The sequence below is a fragment of the Ursus maritimus genome, unplaced genomic scaffold (genome assembly GCF_017311325.1).
Source record: "Ursus maritimus isolate PB19 unplaced genomic scaffold, ASM1731132v1 scaffold_28, whole genome shotgun sequence".
NCBI classification, from domain to species: Eukaryota; Metazoa; Chordata; class Mammalia; order Carnivora; family Ursidae; genus Ursus; species Ursus maritimus.
In genome coordinates, this window is record NW_024425341.1 from 25,425,959 (window position 1) to 25,439,314 (window position 13,356).

Consider the following 13,356-nt stretch of genomic DNA (forward strand, 5'->3'; position numbering starts at 1 on the left):
GTTTCCACCGCTCCTGCTAGCAGCTCACCTCTGCTGCCCCGTCGCTGCTCCCCTGCACGGAACGCCCTTCTCCGGCTGCATGTAGCTTCCCCTCTGCTTTGGCTGTCAGCAGCGTCACCGAGTGCCCAGCTGTGCTCACCAGCCAGGGCTCTGCGCCTCCTCTCGCCACGCTTCACATCCTCCACCGGCCTCGATAACGGTCCCCCGTCATTCTCTCTCCCAACATTTCTTCTGTCCCATTTTCTCTTTCTCTTCCTCTGGGACTCAAATCGCACGCATCTTTAAAGTTTTTGTTTATTTATGTTTTTAGTAATCTCCACACCCCACGTGGGGCTCGAACGAACGACCCTGAGATCCAGATTCGCACACTGCACCGACTGAGCGCGCATGCGAGACCTGTCCTCCTGTTCCTGCGCCCGCAAGTCCCTGGCACTCTTCACTCTGTTTCACGCGCTGCTTTCTCTGTGTGTCTCAGGCCAGATCTGCGGCCCCCATCCTAGCCCCTCACTCTCCGTGCGTGTCTGCTTTGCACTTCTCATTTTCAGTTCCTCACTTCTCCTTTCTAGAACGTCCACTTGACTTTATGCGTTCGTAGTTCTCTCTTCTCTAGTGAAACTGCCACCTGCTTACTTAAATACCTGACCCTAGCAGTCGTGCACATTTTTAGAGGGCACATCTCATGACTCCAACCTCAGGAATTCCCATGGATCTCTTCCTAGTGTGTTCTTACCTGTTCGTTTTGGTGATATGTGTGTGTGTGTGTGTGTGTGTGTGTACGTGTTATCTCTGCCAGATGATCGATCCTTGATTGAATGTTGATTACTGTGTATGAAAAAATACAGACATAATTTGAGGATGTAGATACATTATCTGGAGGAAGCATTTCCTTTCCTTCTTGGTAGGTATGTGGGTGGAGCCAGTTATTCTAATCCAGATTGGGAGCTGGATTTTGGGGTTTTTTTTGTTTTGTTTTGCTTTGTTACGTCTTGGGAAACTGCTGTGAAATCACATAGTGAATTTGTTTTGTGTTGGAAATCATGACTCAGAAGTTACTTTGCACCACTTGGCTCAACCTGACTAGAGACACGTGAGTTCAAAGCATACTGTTCTCAAATTGTGGCAGCAAAGAAGTCAGTGAAAGATAACTCCCCCATTCAGATGCCTGGCCCTGCAGGAGAGCTGCTGGGGCTTTAGATGGACAGGTTTGGGTGAGATGGGGCAGTGGCAGGCTGGGCTGCAAGAGGACAGAGGTGAGCCCTATATGGGGAGACCTGAGTCCCTGGGCTGCAGTGGGAAGTTGAGCCCATATGGGGGTGAGCTGAGCCCTATGGGAGCAGAGCTGAGTCCTTATGGCTGGGAGAGCTTAGTTCTATGGGGGGCAGAGCTGAATCCTATGGGGGGAGAGCTGAGCCCTTTGGGGGGGGAGAGCTGAGACCCTGTGGGGGAGGGGGGTTGGAGAGAGCAGGCCCAAGGTCGAGGTAGAGGTTCACTCAGCTTTGGCAAGTACTTTATTCCAAGGCCCAGCAAGATTCCCTGTGAGTTTTACTTTTCCCTTTTATAAGAACAAAGCAACGGAATTAAACCTGAGATGTTCTTTGTTAATCCCCTGCCTTGAGACCAAGCAGAGGCTGGGACAATTGGAACTGGACGATATTTACTGTTTCCATTTTGCATCCAGCGCCCAGCTAATAGGGCTTCCCCTCCCTCCCTCGTGCCCCTCTCCCTCCTTCCTTCTTCCTCTCGTGTACAGAGTGTTTACAATGTGTGAGACATATTATTTCATAATAATGAAATTGTTTATGCATTAAAACAAGAATTTGGTCTATAATTATTTAAGCCAAGAGCTAGTGGGGAAAACTACCCGACTACCTTGGACCCCCACCTGTGCCTGATTGATGAATCCTCACGGTCTACACTAGCGGACACACAGATTCCTGGCAGAGAAGCTCGTCGTTTCTTGTTGGGGTGTTGGGGTGCAGTGGGAGTGGAGAGGTGTCTGTGGACAGACCCGTGTGGGGTGACACGTGTCTGTCCACCCTCCCGTGTCAGTTGGTAAGTATTTTTCACACAAAAACTTTCTGGCTAGAGACAACAATTTTTGGTTGATTTTAACTAGGGATTAAAATAAAAGATTTGTCCCTTCCTACTCCATGTACGATGTTAATTTTCTTAGCTGAGTTTACTTTCTGAGCCATACCCTGTTGGCTAGTTCCGCGGAGAATTGCTAGTTACAGAATGGAATGTTGTTCCCTGTTCCCCGGGGCAACTGTAATTTTGTGACAGCTTGTATCGAATTGTGCATAGTTTTAAGTACAGTGTTGTTTTACCAGTCGCTGTGTATTTAAATTCCTTGATCGAAAATCGATACGCAGAAACAATGTGGACTCGATGTGTGTGTGTTTTTTTTTAAGATTTTATTTATTTATTTGACAGAGAGAGAGACAGCCAGCGAGAGAGGGAACACAAGCAGGGGGAGTGGGAGAGGAAGAAGCAGGCTCATAGCGGAGGAGCCTGATGTGGGGCTCGATCCCGTAACGCCGGGATCACGCCCTGAGCCAAAGGCAGACGCTTAACCGCTGTGCCACCCAGGCGCCCCTCAATGTGTTTGTTAACTCAAAAATCAGTGCTTCGCAGTGGTGTTCACACTTGTCACTGGCAGTCGGAGCCGAGGCCGGGAGGAAACCTGCCTTGAGGGCGTCTGCGCCCTCGACCCATGTTGTCTCCAATCCGGAGACTCTCATTTCATTTGCCGGAAGCCAAAGTGTCCCTACCAAGCTCTACTAAAAGATGTTTACTTTAGGAAGGAAGTTGTTTCTGAAGTCTGGCGGCCCCTGGCGGCTCCTTGTTGATGCCTCGATCTGCAGACAGATTTACTGGGTGTCAGTTTCCTAATTGAAATGAAGGCTCAGCCCCGTCTTCATGGTTTCGGGGTGAGAGCAAGCGGCCACTGTAGAACCAGCTGTGTCCAGGGAATCGCTGACCTCAAAAGCCAATTCTATATCTCACCCCTGGAAGCTTCCATCCATCATGATTCCAATGGAGAAGGAGGATATTTCCTGGGGAAATTGCTCACTCAGATTAAGGATGCAAAAGCCTCCAGCATTCAGTTTGTTTGGACCATCTTAGGAAACCACCTTTTTCTTCGAATACAATTAAAACAAGCTCTTATCGACAATTAACCATTTGAAATGTTTCATGTGTTTCTACGGAATTACAGAGCAAATGTCCTTAGTGGGTACAAGATGGCCAAAGGGTGGATGGGGAGAATTTTGTGGGCGCTAGAGAAGATGGAAGATTCATTAGAATTTGGATCCAACGTCAATGAAGGAACGTCACCTTTGAGTAACTGGAGACTGTGCCAGGCGCCTCTGTCCTGGTGGGGGCTTGCCGGCCCTGGGTCAGCTGACTTGGGGTGCAAAGTCCCGAGTCCCTGCCTCCACGTGGCTCAGCTCACAGTGGCATGAACAGATCCTGTGTTCGCGGGTTGCAATAAGGAAATTGTGGAAATCACGCGGAGCACAGGACTTTGTGGCAGAGAAGAGCAATGTTGACAGAGAGGTTAAGAAAATCCTGTCCCCCAGGGGATCTCCCGGCACCTCGATCTCTGCCGTTCAGAACAGAAACTTAACAGCTGTTGGGGAAACATGTCCTCTGGGATCCTTCCTAGGCCGGGCTCTCGTCAGGTGTGCCGAGAGGGCAATGCCATGCCTGCTGGTTCCCGAGCCATTTCTCAGGCTGGTGCTCACTGTTGACAACCCCGAGGAGCGAGGTCATGTCTCCCTCTGGGACCGAAAGCAGGCCTCCTTACTGTTACCTGTACCGGTGCCCACCCCCCCACCCCCGGCAGAGATCTCCAGCTGTGCTAACCCACGCACCCAGCGACCATCCCTGCTCCGGCTCCCGGGCCCTGGGAAGTCGGGGGGCGGGGGAAGAAGATTTTCTGATTCCCCAAGTTCCTCTCTTTGGCTAACATCAATCCAACCGTAACAGGCTGGCTTGTTAGCTTGTAAGTAAAACAGGAAAATCTGTGACCTTCACAGACCAAGGACACTACCGGTAGTTGAACGTAAGTGCAAAATCAGGATTCTCTCAACTACGGTGTCTCCAGCACAGGGCGCAGCGCCTAAATGTTGTTCGTAAATATTGAATGAATCCAAGAATGTCCGATGGAGACACAGAAGAGTCAGATCCATTCGTTCATCCGGATGGTCGCCCTTAAGTGTATGTAAGAATATTCCGAGTGTATATTCACTGGGAACCAGAGATACAGAGAGGAATTCAGCATTTTCCCCGTGCTCAGAAAGCTCACAGTCTGATCCCAGGCCACTTCACAAGTGTGTTCTGCTTACTGAGACATACGATGATAGCTACAAGGGGCAGCACCATTTTGGGGGAAGAGAGAAGAAAGTGATCATGTCACTTGGGAAGGATAAGGACATGATCCCTCCAAGGTCACGGCCAAGGTAATGTGAAAGCTCAGCAGCAGTGGGCTGAGTCCATGGAGGTGACGTTCCCACCGGAGTGCGGCAGGTACCATGGCAGAGGTGGGACACTGAATGATGCCCGAATTTGCAACTCCTGGGGACTGTCACAGCGGGGACTCCGGTGCCTGGTGGTGGCGGGAGATGGGTTCAGATGACGTACAATCTTGTGACCGTGAAGAGGGGTCTTTGGATGTTTGAATCCAGAGCAGCTCTGTGGGGATCTGACCTGTAGAAACAGCATTTTGGCCATGGTGGGGATCAGCTCAGTGGAAAATGAGACCGGGGGGAGAGGCACGGAGAGAGGGTCGTGGAGCACCGTGTGACTGGTTCTGACGGGGAAGACTGCCGGGAGACAGAGGGAGGGACACTGGCCCCAGCCGTGCAGAGTGGTGCCCTGCGGCCACACTGGGCAGGTTCCCAGCTCCCGAGGAAATGGTGCTTCAGGCCAGGGGCCTGCATTGGGAGAGACGAAGGAAGGCCCATGGGGGAGGCTGGAGGAAGAGGCTGGGGCACCACAGGCGCTTTGGAGAGGCTACCCGGGGCTTTGCAGCCCAGTGGGGTACCTGTCCCAGGGGCTCGGAAAGGAGGACCTGCCCGTGGGGACACTCACAAAGGTGCATATATTTCGAATGTGGCCCTCATGGTCACTGCAGCTCGTCTTCGCAAAGTGTGCTGTTGATAGAAAATTGAATTTTTTACACTCTAAGTTGCAAAAGACCACAGTGATGTAATGAGATCATCTGGAAATGGATTTTCATCGGCACCAGACTCTAATTGTTTGGAGAAAATCCACCTCGTCCATTTTAAACCACAGCAACGGTTGCATGAAGCGCGCTCAAGAATTCAAGGTGGCGTTAGGTGGCAGGACGCCAAGGCTTGCAGTCGTGCCTGCTGAAATCGTTGCTTCGTTCCCGATACAACATCTGCGCGTTGCTCTTCACCATCACGAAGAGTCAAGTAATGATGCTCTGAACATATTAAGTGTTGCTAACTTCAGAGCTCACCAAATAAACATAAAAATAAAGAGCAGAGATCTTTCCAATGTCCTCATTTCCAAAAGGCGACTCATTTAAGATATCAAATAACGGAAAGCAAGCTGAAAACATCCAGACTGATGCATCTGACTTGTTCTAATCATCGCTGCTTGTTTCGCTGCTGCGGTCATGTTTAATCAGTAGGTCGTTTTGGGGAAGCCTGTGGCTTACAGGAAAGCCGAGTGGGAAACACAGGGGTCCATATACCTATCCGCCCCCACCCTGCTCCCTGGCACCAACACCTTACACCGGCCTGGTAAGTTTGTTGCAACTGACAAACCAGAATTAACACATTTCAAATGAATATCACATTTCTAGACCGGATTATTTGTTTTTTGGGTGTTGAGTTTGATCAATTCTTTATAGATCTTGGATACCAGCCCTTTATCTGATAAGACTTTTGCAAATATCTTCTCCTATTCCGTGGCTGCCTCTTAGTTTTGTTGAATGTTTCCTTCGCTGTGCAGAAGCTTTTTATCTTGATGAAGTCCCAATAGTTCATTTTTGCCTTTGTTTCCCTTGCCTTTGGAGACGTGTCCAGCAAGAAGTTGCTGTGGCCGATGTCGAAGAGGTTACTGCCTGTGTTCTCCTCCAGGATGTTGATGGATTCCTGTCTCACATTGAGGTCTTTCATCCATTTGGAGTTTATCTTTGTGTATGGTGTGAGAGAGTGGTCCAGTTTCATTCTTCTGCATGTGGCTGTCCAATTTTCCCAGGACCATTTGTTGGAATGAAAGCTGGTGCAGCCACTCTGGAAAACATTATGGAGGTTCCTCAAGATGTTAAAAATAGAGCTATCCTATGAGCCAGCAATTGCACTACTGGGTATTTACCCCAAAGGTACAGATGTAGTGAAAAGAAGGGGCACATGTACCCCAATGTTCATAGCAGCAATGTCCACAATAGCCAACCTGTGGAAGGAGCTGAGTTGTCCTTCAACAGAGGAATGGATAAAGAAGATGTGGTCCCTATACACAATGGAATATTACGCAGCCATCAGAAAGGAGGAATACCCACCATTTGCATCGACGTGGATGGAACTAGAAGGGATTATGCTAAGCAAAGTAAGTCAAGCTGAGAAGGACGATTATCATATGGTTTCACTCATATGTGGAGCATAAGGAATAGCACGGAGGACCACAGGGGAAGGGAGGGAAAACTGAATTGGAAGTTATTAGAGAGGGAGAAAAATTATGAGAGGCTCTTAATTTTAGCAAACAAACTGAGGGTTGCTGGAGGGGAGGTGGGTGGGGGATGGGGTAACAGGGTGATGGGCATTAAGGAGGTCATGTGGTGGAATGAGCATTGGGTGTTAAATGCAACTGATGAATCATTGACCTCTATGTCTGAAACTAACAATGTACTATATGTTGGCTAATTGAATTTAAATAAAAAACCAAAAATAAGTAAATAAAAGGAATATCACATAACTTTCTTTCCACTTTTGCTGACTTCTGGAAAACAGTGTTGAATGTGGATAAAAGTGTAAAGTTTTCAGTATCATGCCAAATAAATGAAAATCCTTTCATTGAAGGATTATGGGATTAAAATGCATATATGTAAAACCTTCTTTTTGCTATTTACAAGTGTGTTATGGAAACAAACAGGGTAAGTGGAGAGCTCACGTATTAGGTGTGTGTTCTCGATGTCTTTAGGAAATGGTTTCTCTTGGCTGAAAAGTTCTCCACATCATGATTGTTGCCAAGTGTGTGATGTGAGAAGGACTCCGGTATGGATTCAGCTTCCTGCATGACCCTATTTCACCTGAAGTCAGGTGATTATGCAGGGATGCTCCGCCCACTGGGTGGCACTCACTGCGGAAGATTAGAAATTAGACTCAGCGGTCCCGACATTCAGCACAGACTCTTCCTGTCTGTCTTGCCTTGTCCATCAGAGCAGGCAGAGGGAAGGAAACAGTACAAAGCATGGTTCCCGATGAACACAGGGGGTCAGGAGCTCTTGAGCACAAGCTCCCCTTCCTCAGGACCTCTGTTCTTGTGTCCTTGAGGGTGGACGGGACAGACTCGGGAAGGGAGCCCTGCACTGACACTGGCAAGAGGCACGAGAAGGAAGCCCAAGCAGGGCCGGTCACGCAGTTAGCAGGGGAACTGGTGCCGAAGCAGCATGGGGGGCAGCCCGCTCCACTCCCCACGAGATGAAGCACATGACATGGCTGGTGCTGGCCGGCTGGTGGCAGCCAGGGCCTCCCCGTTCCAGGCGGAGCTCCCTGTTCCAGGCGGGACAGAGGTGCTGCAGCCAGCACCCCACCTGTCTCCCTTGAGCCTGGGTCCGAGACTCAGCGTCATGACCTAACGACGTGTCTCTTCTCATTGCAACTCAAGAGAGTCTAAAACAACCATTAACTAAATACCGTAGTATTTATTAATTTTAAACTCATTTAATCTGTGCCATTTTTGCATACATATGAAATCCGTAGCCTTAATAAATGTCCATTTCTTCTTAGTAGATAGAGAAATTGAGGATATTTCAACAATGAAATAAATCATGGGGGAAGGGTGCCATGGTTCTGTGATAAAACTCTTTGGTCTATATAATTTTTCCGAGTTTAAAATAACACGAGAATTCACTCCAATAAAAAGTAAACATTACTTTTCTCAAAAAATTTAATTGCAGAACTATTTACAAGAGGTGAACATCAGCGATACAGAAATCCAATGAGAGGGGCGTCATCATAGAAGAGCATGGAGAGGACGGTGGGCGTGATTTTCCTATAATTGGCCGAGAGTGAAAAAAAGTCATGAACACAGAGAACTCAAGGAACAGAACGTGGTAGAGCCTTAAAGAGACGACCAACATTCTGGTAGGAAGTTATTAACAAGAAGCAAGGAGAGGAGGTGACGGAGAGCATATACTGTACATTCAGATTAGGGATCCTGCATGCTACTGAATAGAATTTATCAAAAGAACCATAAAAGCATGAGAAAGAGAGTTACATAAAATAGGTTAATTCCAGTGAAGGGAAACTTTGTACAGATGTCGAATATTTGGCACTCTGTTCATCCTCATTTTTGATATGATTTCATATGTATATATATTTATATATATATTTATATACTTTTTTTTTTAAACTTTAACTAAACATCTAGTTTCCTGGTTCTAACATTCCTTGAATTTCTATAGGAGGCATTGAATTTAGTCCTTAGGCCACACCTGGGTATTTTGGCATGTAACATGGAGGCGTTTGTATGAATTGGTCTCTAGACAGGAAGGGCCTGTCCGAGAGGAAAGTGGCTTAGCGTTTGGAAATCAGAGTTCAAAAGTAGCCTAGGGTTTACTACTGGTGGGGAAAACCTTTGAATTCAGCAAACCGGTGATAAGGTGGAGGGAGAGACACACATGCTGAGCCCTTTGAACGTGATAATGATCCTAACGTTGGAATGGCGGGGGCTGGGCGGTGGTCGTGAGCTCAGGGAAAATCGAAGAGTGGCTGAGTGGCATCTAGAAGGTTCCACACCCACGGCCTTAGTGCTTCGGTCGTGTATGTTAGCAGAAGGGTAGAGCACTGTCTATGGAGACTACCGTCTACTGGAACGAGATAAATTTGTACTTAAGTTGGCACAAGAACCTGGCACACGTCTGTCACCATCACCTCTCCCCCACTGAGTACGTGAGAGCTTGGACCGCCAAGCTCTCAGATTCGGAATAAGCACCCATGATGAAGAGTCACATAAAATCTAAGAAAGTAGGACGGTAAACCTCTGTTACCTTAGTGTATATACAAAATCTTTTAAAAAGTAGTGTTAGAATAGATAACTAACATTTCCTCTGCAAAGAAGTCATCTGTCATGTGTTTAAATTGACGCTTGAAATAATTTGTTTTTACTGCTGGATAAAAAGGCCAGGGTTAGGGTAGCAATTCATAAACCTATGGGTACTTTTCAATGCTGCGGGATGAAAAAGATGGTTATTTCTTGGAGCGTTTCCACGGACCACTTCTGCGCTCTCTGAAGAGTGAAAGAGAATAATTACAAAAAGCTGGACTTCGAGGGGTAGCTTCACGAACGTTTAGCAATTTTGGTCAGTCCGTCTGATTGCGTTCTTGGTGTGCTCCCGAATTACACTTTCCTTCATCCCTGCAGTGTTTCGATGGCTCTCTCTCCACGCTTCTGAGATGCAGCTGAGCGTTAAGTAACAGTGAAAACATGGCCTAATTCGGGTTGGCGCTGGTTCTCTGAGATATTTATGAAGGGACCTGACGTTTGCAAGCATCCCACACCTGGGGGGGGGGGAGGATTGTTGGGATGAGGGCCCGCGGCACCTCTGGTCACTCCCACTCTCACCCCTGCTCCCAAGGAGCTCGGAGGACTTTAGAGCCCACGTGACATCAGTCTTCATAACCATTCCGTGAGGGAGACAAGGGACAGGAGAAAACAGACGTGAAGTTTCATCTGGCTGACATATGACCAGGAGCCAGGTTGTTGGACCGGCCGGCTGGACGTTCTGAGCTGGCCATTCATTTCCAAAACATTGTGCAGCCACTCTGCACCTGAGCACGTAGCAGGGGGCGTGCAAGACACCTCTCCTCCAGCACTCCGTTCGCTGCCCCGCCTCACTGACCGTCAGCATGGCCCGGGCCAGCAGGCGGGCCCTGTGGCGAAGGCACGGGACCTGACGTCACAGGCCAAGCAGGCCACCGAGTGTGGTGACGCCCCGTGCTCCCCCTGAGGGGCGCAGCATGTTAGCACTCAGCAGCCGACCGCATTCTCCATCTCTTCTGCTTGTGGTTTTCTAATCTGTTTGCAAGTTTTGAACTCCTGTATTCGACCCAAACTTTCAAACAAATGTGCAGGTAAAAACCAGAGAACCCTCGGGGAGTTCCAAAGCGGGTACGGATTGGGAACCACGGTCTGCAACTACCTGATTAGTAAGTTAAATTTGCAACAGAAAGAAAACATAGGTCAGTGGTCAAGGCTTGAGAAGAAAGCAGCACATGGAAACAGGTAGAATTTAACCATTTAGGCCTGATTCGGGGGGGGGGACTGGAATCTACGCTTGTTGGCAGGAATATTCCACTTCTCAGAAGGGGGGGTCAAAGGCTGTACCTGGGTGCCCTCCCTCACAGGTGCGTGCAGGCGGGACATGTCTCGTGTATACATTTCCTGCTGCTGACCCTACCGAGAAGTCGGGGTCCCTGCACTCACGAACACCAGCCTGGGGACGCACATGCTGCTAAGCGGATTCCAGATACGGCACCTGGACCTTCTGTCCACTGAGGGCTCTGGGCACAAGGCTGCTTGCTCTTCTCAGCACGGGCTGTATCTCCCCTACGATGCTCCACTGGCCTCCGAATCCCCGGGCCACACGAGCTCTGGCTTGACTGACCTTCTGGCGAAGACACAATCCCGTCACCCCTCTCTACTCGGCCCCAGGAGATTTGGCCCAAACCAGAGAGCTGATGGGCACACACCCCGCAGTCAACACGGGCACCGTGACCAATCGGCTGCAGTGTGAGACTTTCCGGAAAGTCCTTCCCAGGCGGGGGTGGGGCGGGGTGTCTGTCGGGGCCTGGTGGTGGGGTGGCCACACGGAAGGACAAACACGCAGCCCGGGGTCTTTTGACTCGAGTGAAGGAAACTGCTCAGAAAGGCCAATGGCAAGGTGGGGTGAGCAGGGCACCGACTGCAAAGCCGTGATGACAGCCCCCCCCTTTGTGAGCCCTGCAATTGTGTCTCCTGAGTTTGGATGCTTCCAGGGGAGCCAGCACGGTGAGTCCCCCAACTTGGCGGGTCACTGATTTTGTGGCTGTGTGTGCATTTTGTATTTTTTCAAGAGGGACCCTTACACGTGACTTTTTCCTCTAATGACAGTCTTCGCTATTTAATGCTACAAGTCTTTAGTACTGATTTTGCGGTGAACACAGCAACATCTCCTTTCGAACAAAAATGTGAATTTTTGGTATCATACAACAGTTCTGTTCTTGACACACCATTCGAGGACGGTTCTACACATTTGCTGAGAAGAACACGGTAACAGTCGTTACCGGTCGCAACGCTTACGTGACACACGGCGGTGACAGATGAGGATGCGTGAGATGGGTTACATCAAAAGTGCTCTTGTTAACACATAACATTCAACTTTTCTGGGTTTTGTGAAACGTTACGATGCTGTTTATCATACTTGTGTTTCGATGTTGAGAGTTCATTGGAGCCTTCAGTGGGGCAATGTCAGCTGGCTGCTGTGAGCCGAATCCTTTCTAACGTAGAGTCTCAACGGTTACGCTGTGTCTTCTGGGAACGTCGCTACATGGTCAGAGAGAACGTGCGCGATCTTCCGCGAGGCCGTCCATTTCCCACCGTGCGCTCAGGCGGACGCACAATCCTTTATTAAAACTAGAACCACACGGTGGTGGGATGGTCACACTGTAGCTCTGTAGGGTGCCTCTGCTAGAAGGGCCTGGAATAAGTTAGCTGGATTCACTAACACAAGTATTAGAAACAGTTTTATTTTTCTTTACAAGTACAATATGTAAACATGGCTTATCGTCTGCATTTCAGGGCGGAATGTCACCTGTGTGAGATTTGAATATATTGCACTTAGTCATGCAGCGTGACAGAGCCAGCAGCAGGCACTGGCTGCGCGTCCGTCACGCGACCTTCTTTGGGACTTGGCGGACCAAACAGGGGTTCGTACACGTCCCCCAGTGCAAATCAATGGCTGCTGTCACATTTAGTGGTAGGTTAATTTGCTCATCTCGGGATGGTTTAGGCTGACTTTGGGGGATTTTAAGATAAAAATGAGGATACAAAACATAAAAAAAAAAAAGGAAGAAAAGCCAAATTCAGCGAATACTTTCATTCACGTCAGGATCAGAGAATCTGGGACCTAGAATAATTATTGTCTAATTTTATAATTTGTTGGTACATGTTTTGTGCAAGCTCAAGGAAATGAGCTAAAATGCACCTGCTGCCAGAGACACTGACGTGTCAGCCGGCGGGCGAACGCGTGTGTATTTTGCATTTCCTCTTACTAAGCGGTCTACACCGACTTGACTTCTCTGTGGTTATTTCTAAAGAGCATTTCATCCTAAATAATACATCATTTTTAAAGTCTTAAATGCCAATACTTGCAAGTACACTTGTTTTTAACAGAGTCTAGTGAATATAGGAAGAAGCATCATTATTGTACACTACTCAGGGTTTAGGTATTTCTTTAGGTAGAAAAAATGCTTTGAATACTCTGGGGAAATAGGATTCATTTATAGAAGAATATTTCAGGGATTTTTTTTTTTTTTGCGTTTTCCAAGGATATACATTCGTACTGATTTTTGCTTCCAAATATATTTTAAGGCTGTTTGGTAAAATATACCAGATACGAGGCTCAATTTACAGGGTTTTGTTCTTATAGGGAATTCTTAACTACTCAGCTTTAAAAAAGTAAAACTTTGAAGCTAAACATGCTTTAATATCAACTGTGCTCCAATGAACCCCATGCTTCGTGGAATGCAGAGTATGAGGAAAAGGAAAACTGCAGGCTGAGCCAACACCCCTACGGGCAAGGACCTCACTGAATGCTCTCGAAGACGTCACCAGGCTGCAGCGGGAGCTGGGTACATTTAAAGTGCCGGTCAAGCTGAGGAAAGAAAGTGCTACAGTGGGTAAGCCGGGGCTGCTCTGCCGGGCCGTGGGCACGGTACCCTCAGAGCAGCAGGGAGGCCTGTGGGGGGACACACCCGCCTTCAGGTGCAATCCTGCTTTCACCTTGTATGACAGTGAGGACTCCGAGTTTGGGATCGGATGGAGACACGCGACAGGCTCTTCCTCCGAAGACATGTCCGAACGGGACACGCGAAGCGTTGGAACGATAGTCACTGACTGCAT